The following is a 15,330-nucleotide window of genomic DNA, read 5'->3' on the forward strand; positions in this document are numbered from 1 at the left end:
TCCTTAGCATAGAACTCACCTCACTTGGTGTCTCTCGTCATCCTTCCCACTGGCTGGACTACTCACAGACTATACAGTTTCAAACCTCCTCATTTTACCCATATTGTTCCCTCTACCAAGAACAACTTCCCCTATACTGCCTGCAGAACACTGATACTCTCCTGTTTGCCACGTGGCACCCTCCAAAGGCCATCTCAAACCATGTTAGTTCACTTCCTCTAAGCCAGCAGGAGAATCTCATGCTGTTTGTCTCTTCTAAGGGCTCATATAGCTAGGTCAGGCTCACCCAGAATAGTGTCCTTTTGATTAACTCAAAGTCAAATGATTTGGGAACTTAATTACATCTAAAAAGTCCCTTTTGCCACATAATGCAATATAATCATGGTAGTAATATCATACTAACAGGTTCTACTCACACACAAGGGAAGCAATTATGCAAAATATATACATTAGGGAGCACGAATCTTGAGAACCATCTTAGAATTTTGCCCACCACACTTTCCCAAAGGCCCTTGCTGGTAGCCTCCTCACAGGCCATCAAGGTTCTATCAATAGGCTCTCACTGAAACCTCACTCAAAGTTTTTCCATCTTTCATCTACTCCCTGATGCCAAAGCCACTCCCATAGTGTAGATGTTTGTTACAGTAGCACCCCATTTCCAAGTCCCAAAATCTTTATTGGTTGTCTAGTGCTGAGTAACAAACTACCCCAAAATTTAGAACAACAATAAACTTTTATTACCCCACACAGTTTCTGTTGGTCAGGAATCTGTGAATGACTGAGTGGTTTACCCTCATAGTTTCTCTCCTGAGATTGCAGTCAAGGCATCAGCTAGGGCTATATCCAAAAATTTGTTTGGGAGATGAAGGATCTACTTATAACATGGCTCACTCCAATGACTGGGAAATTAGTGCTAGCTATTGGCAGTTCCTTCACCCATAGACCTCTCCATAAGGTTGCTTGAGTATCCTCATGATATGACAGCTGGTTTTCCCCAGAGTGAGTGATCTAAGAGAAAACGAAATAGAAACTACGATGTCTTTTATGACCTGGCCTCAGAAGTCACTCAGTTACCATTTCTAAAAGAGTCTATTGGTTACACAAGTCATCCTATAGGATTGGATTAAATACCAGGAGATGTGGATCACTGGCTACCACATCAGAGAAATGCAAGTAAAAACCACAATGGGTTACAACTACATACTCACTAAAAGGACTATGATTTAAAAGACCAAAAAGACCAAGTGCTGTTTTCCAGGATGAAAATCAACTGGAACTTTCATGCATTGCTGTTGGGAATGTAATATGTACAACCACTATGGAAAACAATGATCCTTTTATATGTTTATATGTGTTTTTATTATTTTTTTTAAAAATTTCCTCCTATCATTAAATTCTCCCCAAATGTTTTTCCCCTCATCCCCAGCTTTCCAATGCACCCCTTAGGTATTTACCTAAGAGAAATAAAAACATGTGTTCAAATAAAGACTTTTATATTATTATTCAAAACAGTTTTACCAATGACAAGCAAAAACTGGAAACAATCCAAATGTCCATCAACTGATGGATAAATATTTTGTGGTATATATTCATACAATTAAATATTACTCAACAATGAAAAGGAATGAGTTACTGACACATGCAACAACATGAATTAATCTCAAACTTCTAAGTGAAAAAAAAAACAGATTAAAAAACTACATACTTTGTGATTCCACTTATATCAAATTTTAGAAAGAATAAAACTCTAGTGACAACACATATCAGTGATTTCCATGGGCAGGGGGCAGGAGCAAAGAGTTGATTACAAAGGGGGCACACAGAAGAACATGTTGTAGTGATGGAGATATTTGGTATCATTATTGTGGTGGCAGTTGCTTAGGTGTACACGTTTACAAAAATTCATTAAATTGCACAATTTAAATGGATGTATTTTCCTGTGTGTAAATTATACCTCAATAAAGATGATTAAAATATAATCATTTATCTCACAGGATGGTAATAACTGAATGATATATGCATGGAAAGCACTTAGCCGAGTGCCTGGTATGTAGAAAATATTTAATTTGTTCAGTATTTGCCTATTGACGTTACAGATCCTGAATGTTATGAATGAGAAGTTGAAACATTATTAAGACATGTAAGCATGTTGTGATACATACAAATCTACTTTCCTTAAAGAAAACATCTTATTTTCAGTAACTAATCATCTTGGAAGTTTTAGATACAACTCTTCCCCTAAGAGAAAATTTAACCCAGACTTTTGATTTTAATTTCAAGGTAATACTTCCTTTGATCTAAAATTAAGGAAAAATTCTTTTCCTCCTCAATGTAATGGTTGTCTTTAACTTTTTAAGGAGAAATTATATTGAGGCCATTTTCTAGTAACCTGAGGATAATGAAATTCATCAGGTGCCTTTCAGAATCAAGAAGACATATCATATCCTCTCCTTTTGCATAAAGGTAAAAGCTTCATCAGATACTTCGTGATACCACTTAAGCCCTTTAGGAAATATAGATATCACAAACATGACCTGGGGCCTTCTTTTGATGAAATGTTAACAGAAAGATTATTACTATTTGTACATAACCATTTAATTCGAGCATTTCAGTGCATTCTCATTGTCACCACAATTGCAGGTAGAGTAATATCCTCAAATCTTAGATTTTAAAAGATATAAGAAATGAGGTAAGCACTGATTGACATTAAATATGTAAAATTATACTAATAACATTGTCTTCATCAATTAAATCTGCCACTGTAAGCCAAATTTACTTTTAAACAAGTTCTAAAATGATAATAGTATTGATAAAAATTAGCAAGAGGTCAAAAACATAAGTCAAAAAACAAGTTAGGCCTAGCTTAGGGAAAATAAAGGATATAATCTTCAACCAAGAGTAGGCCAGCTCGAAATTCCTGCTACTGATCTTTTTGAAAAGTAAGGTAATAGTTAGAATCATTTTCAATAATAATATTCATGGGAGTATTTTAACCCATCTGCAAAGGGTAACAAATATGTATAATTAAAAGGAAGTCTAATAAAAATGTATAAGTCCTGTTTTTAAGAACAGTTTTTCCTTAATAGGATCAAGGGTATACTTGTCATGTGGCTTTGTGTTTCTATTTCAAAGCAGTGAGGAAAAAAAATTGGTCCTTTCAATGAACGGTTTTGGGACGTAAGCATTTAGAAGAAAATAATTTGTCAGTTCTATCTTAAATTTTATTTACAAAAATAATTCCAAATAATTAAAATTCTTACATCACGTAAACTATTAAAATACTAGAAGGAAAAGGTAAACATTTTAATATTCTTGAGATAAAAAATAGATTCTACACATAAAATTTTTTCTAAAAGCTGGAAAAAATATTTGTAGCATATATGACATTGAACTTTTAATACCTTATGAATCAATGAGAAAAAGACTAGTACCAATAAAAATGAGCAAAGGTCATAAAGAAATATAAGTAGCTAATGAATATGAAAAATATTTTAAATTCATCAAAGCGAAATTAAAACAATAGAGCATATTTTTAAACTTATCAAATAGGCAAAGATTTTTCTTCCAGAGGGAGGGTCAACTTTTCTGAGCAATATGGCAAGATTTTTCAAAACTCTAAAAAAGTCCTTCATCCTCAACTATTCTACTTGCATTGTACTCTAAGAAACTATTTTTAAAAATCCATACAAATATGACTTTAAGGATTTTATTTCACTATCATAGCAAAAGAATTTTTATGTAACTAAAAGTGTTCTTTAGTATATAATTGAGAAAATTTGGTTATGTTACTCATAGGTAGGTATTTAAAACCATGATGTAGAAGAATCTTTAATGATATAGAAAAATGGCAAACAAAAACAGTTTCACAGGAGTATATGCATGTCCTGGTTTTTCCCTTTCTACCTCAGCAGATCCATTCTCTACTTTCTCTGCATTGTTCTCTGCCCTAGGAACTGTCCTTTGATTTCCAGTTGGGTTTGACCAATGAAAGTCATGGACAGATCTGAGGATGGCAAGAGAAAGAGATCAGAGTATTTCTTTTCTACTCAACCTTGCCTTGACCCAGTTCTGGCTGGTGTTTTGTTCCTCTACAATACTTCTATAAGACAGGCTCCCCTCTGTGGCTCCCTCTCTCTTTGGCCTCTGATAACATCTTTTCCTTCGAGTCTAGGAATAATAATGGCTTCCCACTGTTGTAAGCCCTGGCTACTTCTTCATACTTCATTCATTTTCTTAATATTGGCCACAGTTCAAAGCCCAGTTGAGTATACTCTATTTGCTGCTAGAACTCTGACAAAAACCACTATAACCCAGCTTTAGTAAATATGTGTATGTGTGTATGTATATGTGCATGATCTCTTTCTGCATAACAAACTACCCCAACACTTAGCAGTTTAAAACAACAAACATTTATCATACCAGAGTTTCTGTGGGTCCAAAATATGGACGTGCCCTAGCAAGACATGGCTGGCTCAAAAGTCTCTCATGGGACTGCAATCATGCGGTCAGCCAGGACTTCAGTTTCATCTGATGGCTCAAATGGGGAAAGATCTACTTCCAATATCACTCACACAATTGTTGGTGGGTTTAGGTCCCTCACAGAATGTTGACTGAGGGTTTTGATTCTTCATTGTGTGTTGACTGAAGGCCTCCCTCAGTTCCTTACCAGATGAGCCTCTCTAGACAGGAGCTTGCAACATGGCCCCTGGCTTTCACCAGAGTGAGCAAACAAGAAAGAATGAGAAAGAACACTGAAGATGGAAGTCCCAGGTTTTTGTCATCTGATCTCTGAGGTGACATCTCATCACTTTTGCCAGCCCACACTCAAGGAAAAGGGATCATACAAGGGCATGAACACAAAGCAGCAAGAATCATTAGGAGGCAATCTTAGAGGCAATATGTAATTTACAAATGCACAGAAAAAAACCTGTGTGATGACTGGTTATGTTTGGGCACATTAAAAATTATCTTTCTGGTTTCTTTTTGCATTATCAGCCACTTCTAATGAATAATTACTACTACTCTGACTATTATCATCATATAAATCTTTTGTTACTGACCTATCTCTAGCTGAGTGAGTTGATATAAACCTACCTAGACTTGACAAAGAGTGAATCAATTATCTGCCTTAATTGGTTTTGTTCAATATTTGACCCAAGATAAAGCTCTGGCTTGGCTTCCAATACACATATAAAAAGAAACAGGATGGAATTTGCTTCGCATCTACAGAATGCAGAAATTATCCTAAAACCTTGCCTTCTGTATTTACCACCCATCAGTTTGGCAAGCCTATCACTTTGAAATGCAACACAGAGGTGCCCTTGCTGTAATTGTTCTCCTTTTTTAAGTGTTAACAAATAATTAAAGGTCGCCCTTGTGACACTTACCTGACACAGAGGACGACATAAAATGATTTTTCTCAGCCACTGACTATTGTTATATTCAAGGGTAAATTGAGCTATTTTTTCTTTGCAGTATAGGAAATGAGAAAACATAAATGGGGTTCATGATCTTCCCATTATAGGAAATTTAAACAAAAATGTCCACCATTAAACCATAGTCTGGATGAGTACAAATAAGAACTTTTATTCTTCTTCAAATTAATTTCACTAGCAAGTGCTGAGCACTTATTACACATCCATAATGGTTTTATTTCTTTATAAACGTCTTACCCTCTCAACTTTATTTTTTATCATGGTTCCATGATTCTTATAATCTTCCAGGTTAAGAATCCTGCTCTGGTCCAATTTCTTATTTATCTTTGATGTCCAAACCATTATCTGACCTTTTGGAGGACGCCCCTTTCTCTCTTCAAAAACCTTTATTTAGGCCTTTGAAAATCATAACTTAATGGTTATGATTAAGTTATGATGAGGTCATTAAAAACGTTCTCATGACTTTAAATCCCCATTTCCAGTTCACCTAGACAGCTCTACATGAGTAAAGAAATTGCGAACATTTTATGTCATGCCTTATGTAGATGACTGCCCATTTCCCTATTTACTTTCTCACCTAATCTAAACTGTCACCCTGTGACTTAGGTATTTTAATAAGACCTGGACTCCTGGTTTCTGAAAAGAAAACAATAACGCCCAAAAAGTAGTCATTCTCACTTTAAAAGACAGTTTGACAGTTTCTTACAAAGCTAAATATAATTTCAATGTGTGATCTGAAAATTATGCTCCTCGGTACTGAAATTAGTTGAAAATATGTCCACACAAAAACCTGCACGTGGATGTTTATAGCATCTTTATTATAATGCCAAAACTTGGGAGAAACCAATATGTCCTATTTATCCATTCAGTAGGTGAATGAATAAATAAACTCATACATATATGACATTCTGGAAAAGGCAAAACTATGGAGACAATAAAATAATCAATGGTGCCCTGGGGTGCAGGGAGTCAGGGAGAGGAAGGAATGAAGTCTGAAGCACAGAGGATTTTTAGGACAGTGAAACTATTTTGGTACTATATATATATATATATATATATATATATATATATATATATATATATACTATGTAAATATATAGCATATATAGTATGATACTATAATAGTGAAGATATGTCATCGTACACTTCAAAACACACAGAACATACAGTACCAAGTGATTTACCTAAACTATGGATTTTGAATGATAATGATGTTTCAATATAGGATTGTCAGTGGTAATGAATGCACCACTCTGGTTGGGAATGTGAATGCTCAAGGAGGCTGCGTCTGTGTGCGTGGAGTGGTGGTGGGGGTGGGGAGTGGCAAGAGATATATGGAAACTATAGTTTCTGCTCAATTTTGCTGTAAACCTAAAAATGCTCTAAAAAAATAAATTCTATTACAATAAAAAGGAGGTCGTTGTACTATTTTTTGAGATTCCCAATGATAACATACTTTAGTCAAATTCCAATCTCTTTCTACCCAGGGAGAAAGAGAGGGAGGGAAGGTAGAAAGGAAGAGAGGAACACTAAGATAATATAAGGAAAAAAAAAAAAAGATCATGTCTTGCTCCATGTTTAAAAGACATTTTTCTCCAATCCAAATGTCCATGAGCAGATGAACGGATAAAAAAAATGTTGTGTACATACAATGGAATATTATTTGGCCTTAAAACGAAAGGAAATTCTGACATGCTATTATGTAGATAAACCTTGAAGACATTATGCTAAACTAAATAAGCCAGTCACGAAAGGACAAATACTGTATGATTTTGCTTTTAAGAAGTACTGAGAGTAGTCATATTTATAGAGAGAGAACGTAAAATGGTGCTTACCAGGGGCTAAGGACGGGGGGACATGGTTAATGTTTAAGGGTATGGAATTTCAGTTGGGAAAGATGAAATGTTCTAAGAATAGATGGTAGTAATGAGCATACTTAATGCCATTGAACTATACATTTAAAATGGTCATTTTTATGTTATGTATATTTTACCACCATAAACAAAAGACTCTTTCTCTTCATAGGAGGTGGAATGCATTTAATATATTTATTTCATTTCAAAGATGAAATGTTTCTCAGTCTCACAAGGAAGCTGGTGCACAACATTCTTTAATTAACTTAAAGTTTTTCTTACCCCTTCAATGATATTTTGCTTCATGATTCAGAGTTGCTGAAGGGAAGGAGAAAGGGAGACAACAATCGGTGAGGAGCTCTTTTACGTGTCCCAGATAATTCACTGATATGGAAACATTTAAAAGAATGATAGATATTACTTACTATTTCCACTCACCAACTCCCTCATCATTATGTGCCTCTCCCAGCTCAGTAATTAAGATAACACATTACCACTATTGGGTAATGTGTCACTCAGTTCAGTACCACATTCTCTGTTAATTATTAGTTTTGTTCCTTTTGCAGGTTTAATTTCTCAACAGACATTTTATATTTTTACTTTCAGCCCGAGTGATCTAGCTCCCAATGACTACTTCAACTTCATGGCCTATGAGTCACCTTTTTTTGTTTGTTTGTTTTGCTAATTAAGCTTTAGCAATACTGGAGTTTTTGGTCCCTCAGAGAAGTCAGTCCTGTCCATACCTTCAGTCTCAGGTATGTGCCCAGCCCCAATTCCCACATTACTCCTTCTCACTTGACCTTCATCGAGGGCTCAGCTTAATTTGGTTTCCTCAGATGTTGTCTTCTCCTTCGCATTACCCTATTACCACCAGTTTTCTCCTGTAGTGTCATACTTTCTTTAGCACTTATTGCAATTTGTAATTCTGTTTCTGTGCTCATTTTTTTGACATCTGTCTCCACCACTAGATTATAAAATCCATGAAGACAAGGATAATGTCTATCAAGTTCAACACTATGTGCTCAGTTCCAGACACATGATGTGGGCTCAAGAGTTGGACTGAAGGACAGAAGGGAGAGAAGAGAGGAAAGGAGAAAGAAAGTAAAGGAGACCATGTGACACAGTCAAAGCTGATGTGCATTGGGAAGTTTCAATAAGCATCAAGATTCCTAGAAACCAGTACCAGAGGATTTTTAGTGCTACCTAAATCTTCAGGGTATCCTTTTCCCCAGAAAATTATTCCTCCTATATTTCTGACAGTTGTAAAACAAAAGACGTCAATTCATAATGTGTGTTCCTGGCAAAAGAGCATGTAGAATCTATATAGCAGCCTATATCCTAATTTCTCTGATCTCTGCCTCTCTTAGAGTTCACCACTATTGGCCTGTCATAACCCCCTTTCAAGAAATGAGCTGTCTCAGAATCACAGCTGAATCTAAGAGCAATGAAAAATCAGTTCTGTTGAGATCCCATTGGCAATATATTGGCCATTTCACAAGAGAAGGTGATCATCTCTCTTTCTAAAAGTCATTATGATCAATGAGATTATACACTGCTTGCAGAAATAACATGAGGAAATCAAAGAGGGACCTAGATTTTTATCTTCATAAATATAGGGAAAGAATTATTTAAAATAATTTTCAAAAAGTGAGAATACAGTTGACTAATCCCTCAGAAACAAAGTAATTTTTCCGTACTGTTTTAATTATAAAGTTTTTTCCCATGCAATACATAAGTTACCCTCAGTAAGTATTTAGAGAGTACTGTGCTTACATAAGTACTCACAGTATGCTACTTTTATGCTTGCATATATTGAGTTTTAATTCAAGGCAGACTACTTCTCTCATGTCGATAAACTATGTTTCAACAATTGATCAATAGTAATAGATAATCCATTATGCCACCTTCTTTTCCACCTCTATTTCTCTTCAACTTCTAAAATATTCCTCTAAAAGAAAGCTTAGATGCACAAGAAAATTGGGACAGGACTTACGATCAAGGTTTAAAATTAAGTTGAGAAATATATTTCTAAAATACATCATATGCCTCTTTCTTCTTCTCCAAATATTCTACAATTAACAAGACCCATTTGTAACTTTTTAAAAATCTTGGTTTTGACTATTAATTTGTTTACATGAAAGTTTACAGCATTCATCAATTGCTATAGGTAGGAATTGGGAGGTGAGGGCCACTGCTTTATATGTGTTGTGTTCTTATTCATCAAAGAATCATGCAGACGATTGTGAGTAAAATATTAACCTTAAGCCCTGGGCTGAAGCAAGATCTGTTTTTGATACATATTTGGAGCTTGCTATCTTACAGTACTGTCTCACTGAAAATGACAAATTAAGATACATGTGGAAGGTCGTATCTGGCTTGTGTCTGAAAACCTCTAATTGTTGAAACCATGCTGAGAGTGGAAGAGCCTTAAACTGGACTAGAATGGTCTAAAGAATTGGTGAGAAACTGAGGCTGCAGCCTCTTTGTGCTATAGGTGACATGTATGTGTGGCAGCTATACGTGTCCTGTGTAGGTGAAGAAAGCCAGAAAGCTGGAAATTCAGGTAGCAATTGGGCCTCTCAATGAGGCACAGATGCTGTGCATGTGGTCCCGTATCCACCTAAAAAGCTTAGAAAAGATGGTGCTAAAGCTTACTGAGTCTCCTGAGTCTGGTTGCCTGTAACTTTAGAAAGTGTAACTATTACTGAGCTGATGTAAATATATTAACTGAAGTTTCCTTTATTCTAAAATGTCCTCTAACACTTTATAATAATTTCTTTGCTCTTCCAAAAATAATATCTACCCTTCATAGGAGGATTTTCTTATAAAGAGAGTATGTGTACAGCTTTGCAGATTGTGCATTGCATGGCTCCAAGGAATGCCAATTATAATGTAGTCCACATGAATGTTTTACAGATTGTTCATTGCACAGCTCTGGGGGACAATAATTACTTTGCAGTCTATATAAGTGGCAGTTCCTGGAGCTGTATAATGCACAACCTCCACGCTATACATGGCAGCCCTGGATCTCTCAGTCTGAGGTTTACTAGTTCCAAAATGAACCCTGACTTGGAGTAAAGAAAGCAAGAATTTTGCTTTTAGCAATGCTATTTATGCACTACACCATATCTCCCTGGCTCATCTGAGTTCACCTATAGCTATGGTAGGCAGTTCCTGAGAATATCCCAATTCAGGAATCAGTGTTTCTCATCCTTTGCCTGAGCACTCTCTCCTGCACCGTGGGAGATTTGCAGGCACAATCTAAGTATGTGGGTAAGTAAATGCCCCAACCTTCACTCTAACAGGGAGCTTTCACATAGTTTCTCAGACGTTTCCCAGGAGAATTGAGCCATAGTTGCTCACAGCACTAATCTGCTATTTTATGCATATTTTATCACCTTTTTTCCCTTTCTTGTCTCACTTTTTTCACTCTCTTATTTGTGCTTCTAGGAATTGTTTCCACCCCTCCGCCCCCGCCTCCCTGCAAAAAAAAAAAAAAAAAAAAAAAAAAACTACCTGCACCCAAGTCTTTATCTCAGAGTCTATTTTAGAAGAAGCCCAAATTAAAACAGATAACCATTAGAAACAAATTACCTTAATTGATTTTGTAAATTGAGTGCTGAGCGAGGTCTAAATATTTATTAAATGAAGGAACAAATAACTCTTCAACAGGAACAATACACTGCCTCCACTGATCAGGAAGGTGTGAAGCAAAAAGTGAGGCAATAATTTCCATACCTCAATCTGCATGTGTGACAATGTGACAGAAAACTCAACTCAACTGTCCCTCATGTATGCAATAAAGCATGATTGATTCCAGACGCAAACGAATGCTGCTTTATATAGCACTGACATACTTCACATTGTAATTTTTGAGTTGGGAGAAGTATAAGACCCCTTGTATTATGCTATAAAATGTCTCCCTCAACCTCTCAAATTCCCTTCAAGCTCTTAATAAAATATCTGCTAACATTTCCATTCTAATCTTGAACACAAACCTTTGAAATAATCTAGCTTTGGAATGATTATGAATGCATCTGCTTCCTAACCAGAGAAAGATATTAGACTCTGGGGACAGGGAATTATGAATCTGTTTCTTCTTTAAAATAATTTCTTTATCTCTGAGCCTCAATGATTTACTCTTTCTCTCTCATTTGAGGAGGAATACATGTGCAAAGATCATGAAATTAACACAGTGCATGCACAATCTCAATAAATAAACAAGAAAATCTTTTAGTTGTACATCAGTACCTTCATTTAGTTACTAAGATGTTGAAACACAGTTGCATTGCACAACCTAACTTTTTAATCTTTGGAAAAACTAAATGAACAGACAAAAAACTAGCAAATAATGAAGATTGAAATTCTTCCTTTTCCACCAGAGTGCTCAACCAAACACAGAACCAGCAGAATCTGCTTTCCATAATTCTCACTTCCATCTCTAAGCCACTTTGGTCCTCCTAGTCAATACTTTTCCCCACTCCCCAGTACCATAGTCTTCCTCTTTGTCGTCAACTAACTGTACAAAATGTTAACAAGTAGTTTAACACATTTATGACAAACATGTTACAAACATCCTCCCTTTCATTATTGTGCCCATGGCAGGCATTGCTAATCTATTGCTGAAAGAGGATCACACTCTTCAACAAAGTGCTGCCAGCATCCATCAGCAATCAGAGTTGGTGCAAGAAAATCATTCCTTCAATTAACATTTACTGAACTCTTACTATGTTCTAGTCACTGTTCTGACTCTAGGAGCAGTGATGAAAAAATAATATCCTTGAAGACATGATATAGTGAACAAAACAGACAATATCTTTGCTTTTCCTGGGGTCTCGTTATTTTAATAAGTGCTTTTGAAAACAGAAAAATGAAAAGCCAAAAGAATGGACCTCCAGAAATAAATGACACACGTAGGTATTTTTGCTTGCATACTCCATCAAATAACTATTGTTATTTTTATGTAAACTTCCAGCTATAAAGCCAGTAAATCTAGCGTTGAATCATTAGGTCAATTATTTCATTGATTCAGATATAGGGGAAGAAGGTAAAAAAAATAGATAGAGTATTTCTTTCCCCTCTTTACGTTTTCCAACACGCTGCCTGCCTACTATGTGCCAAGTGCTATTAGGCGTGGAGATGAAAAGGTTATTAAGTTTCATTCTCTATCATTGTAATGCTCACAGTGTAATGAAAGATATGGGATCATAAACAGAGTAACTCAGAGTAATACTGTGGAGTACTAGGGCCTGGAATCACTGTATCAGCTGAATAAGCTGACCCTAGAAGGTAATCAATCTACTGTAGAACTACGGCTGTAAATGCTCTGGAAGTAATGTACTACTTTTATGAACTACACCACAAAGAATTACTGTCTTTAAAGCAATCCATCTTTTCTCTTTTTCTCTAGACATCCAGAGGACAGAAAGTTAAAAAACATCTTGGTAATTGTTTATGACCATTTATCTCTTATTATTTAAAAACTTTAAAAAGGAAAAACCAAAGATATATGTATAATCATCCAAAGGTATTTTCATATTTCATTAATCTACAGATATTTTAAGAAATAAGGGTAGGAGGTGAATACACAATGCAATATATATATATGTATATATATATATATATATATATATATATACACACACACACAAACACACATATATATTTATGGCTTACTGTTGAATTTTACACTTGAAACATTGGATTTTGTTAATCAGTGTCACCACAATAATTTTTTAATCACTTCAATCAAAAGAAGAAATAAGTGTAAATAAAATCATATTTAGTCAGCAGTTTTTGAATTTTTTTCTTTTAGAAATTACAGGCATTTAAAGATAACTTATTAATTAAATTAAGCCTAAGTTTTTAAAGCTAGTTAAGAATCTGAAAATTACAGTTTAGTTAACAACTAGATCTTTATGATCTGTATTACTGTAAGAATTTTATAAAACTAAACAATTTAAGAAGATATTCACTATTATGCTATTTAGTTAAATACAATTTAATATATATTATTTTTAATTGTAAATTTAACCTTGGTCTTGAGCAAAGCAAAGTATTATGCTAACTTTTTTATGGTACACTACTTGTTAGAGATTGAATGATGTCTGAAGCGTCGGGATTACCACTCAAACACTTAGAGTTATTGGAAAACCCAGGCAACCGAACAGAATTTTTTTTTTGTATCTTCTTTTTAAAATGGGATTTCTTAATGGCTTTTCTTAGGCCTGCTGATGTATATTATCACATGGGAATGAAATTCAAGCTATGCAAAGGAGGTGAGAATCCTGTTGAACAAGTTTCTCAGGTGATTCCTATGATGCAGCAAATTTGAGACACCTGAATACCCTTATTGCAATAAATCTGGCAATAAGATTTTTTTCTTTCTTAAATGAGGAAGGTCATCTGCTTTACTGCAGTTATCATTTGCTTCTGCTTTTGTGCTACTGTTGTAGGTAGTGTAAAATATTCTGTATTGGGTCTGTGTTTCTTAGATTTCTGTAGTTTAATAGTGCTGCTAGCTGTGTTATCCATTCAGGGCGATGGTGCCTGTGGCTACATAAAAAATACCCATTCATGATATTGATTATGGGGCTTACAACCAAGTCAGAAATGGCATGATGTCAGCACCGAGCTGATGGAAGCAGGAAGATTTCGGCGGTGAGATGCCCAATTGAAAAAACCCACAAGGAGCCCACACGAAGATGAGACTGCAAGCCTTTATTGAAGGGACAGTATGGGCTTATATATGCCAGAGAACAACCGTGGCATTCTGCCACACATGTGTGGTGCAGCAAGCTAATTAATTCTTACATAAGCTGGGCGCAGGTACACCACTGCATCTAATAATGTAACAGGCTGGATCTAGGGTCATGTCCTTAGCTGCAAGCCTGGATTGTGTCAGCCAGGCCTGGGGCCTAGATATGACAAGATCAGTCCCTTATATGCAATGTGCAGGCACAGTATTTATAGTGAAGGACTAAAAACCATTAATTTACTTGGAAATTTGAAAACAAATTCTATTTGATGAAGAAAAGGCTCCATTTTTTTTTTTTTAAGTAAATCATGTCCATTTCTTCCTCTTTTCCCTAATATCTGAATATCTGAACTTTTACTTTTCTTACTGGTCTGATTTTCCTTTAGTAAGAAGGAAACAGTAGTGCAGTCAAGAAAATATGATTATATCCATGAACAATCAGTTGTCTTTCTTCCACCCTGACCACATCTGAGTCTTTTCTCATCAATGATTATACTATACTGTGTTTGGCACATAAGAATCTTAAGATATCCCCCCCCCCCTTTGCCAATTGCTCTAAACTAATTCAGAGGCATTTTCTTACACAAAAGTTCTTAATGGAAAACTTTTCCAGTATGAACTCTCCGAAGTTTATGCCACCTCTAAAAGTAATTTCTGATTTTGGTTTAATAAGATGCATATGTTTGTGACATGTAAAGCGAATTTTTTTTTCAGTTTTTAAAAATAGGTTTTATAGGAGTAAAAAGGGTCGAATATGTGGGGACGGAAAGAAATCTAACTATGGGCAGTGAACACATAATGCAGTATATATATGCCTTACTATTGAATTGTGCAACTGAAATTTACTGGATTTCGTTAACCAATGTCACCATAATAAAATAGATAGATAGATAGATAGATAGATAGATAGATAGATAGATAGATAGATAAAAAATAGCTTTTTATAAAAATAGCTCCTGAAAAAATAAGCACAAGTTTGTTTTTTCTTCTGTGAGAGGTCATGAAAATGCAGCAATCATTGATCTCCTTTGCTCTTGTTAGGCACAAATGATGTGTGTATTATTGTTCTCTATGGAAGTGCATTTGTGGAGTATCCATTGCTTATAATCTTTGTAATACTTTTTCTGTGATAAAAAGATGCTAAAGAACCCATTGTAATAGCTATGGCACTTAGGTCCACAGCTGCCAGCCATGAAACAGAAACTGAGTCCTTGCGTCCTGTTCCACCCTCCCTTCCTTGCTGCCATGGATTGTGCCAGCTGATCTGTCTTACACAGCACCTGAC

Source organism: Rousettus aegyptiacus, unplaced genomic scaffold (assembly GCF_014176215.1).
Source record: "Rousettus aegyptiacus isolate mRouAeg1 unplaced genomic scaffold, mRouAeg1.p scaffold_m13_p_4, whole genome shotgun sequence".
In the NCBI taxonomy this organism is placed as follows: domain Eukaryota; kingdom Metazoa; phylum Chordata; class Mammalia; order Chiroptera; family Pteropodidae; genus Rousettus; species Rousettus aegyptiacus.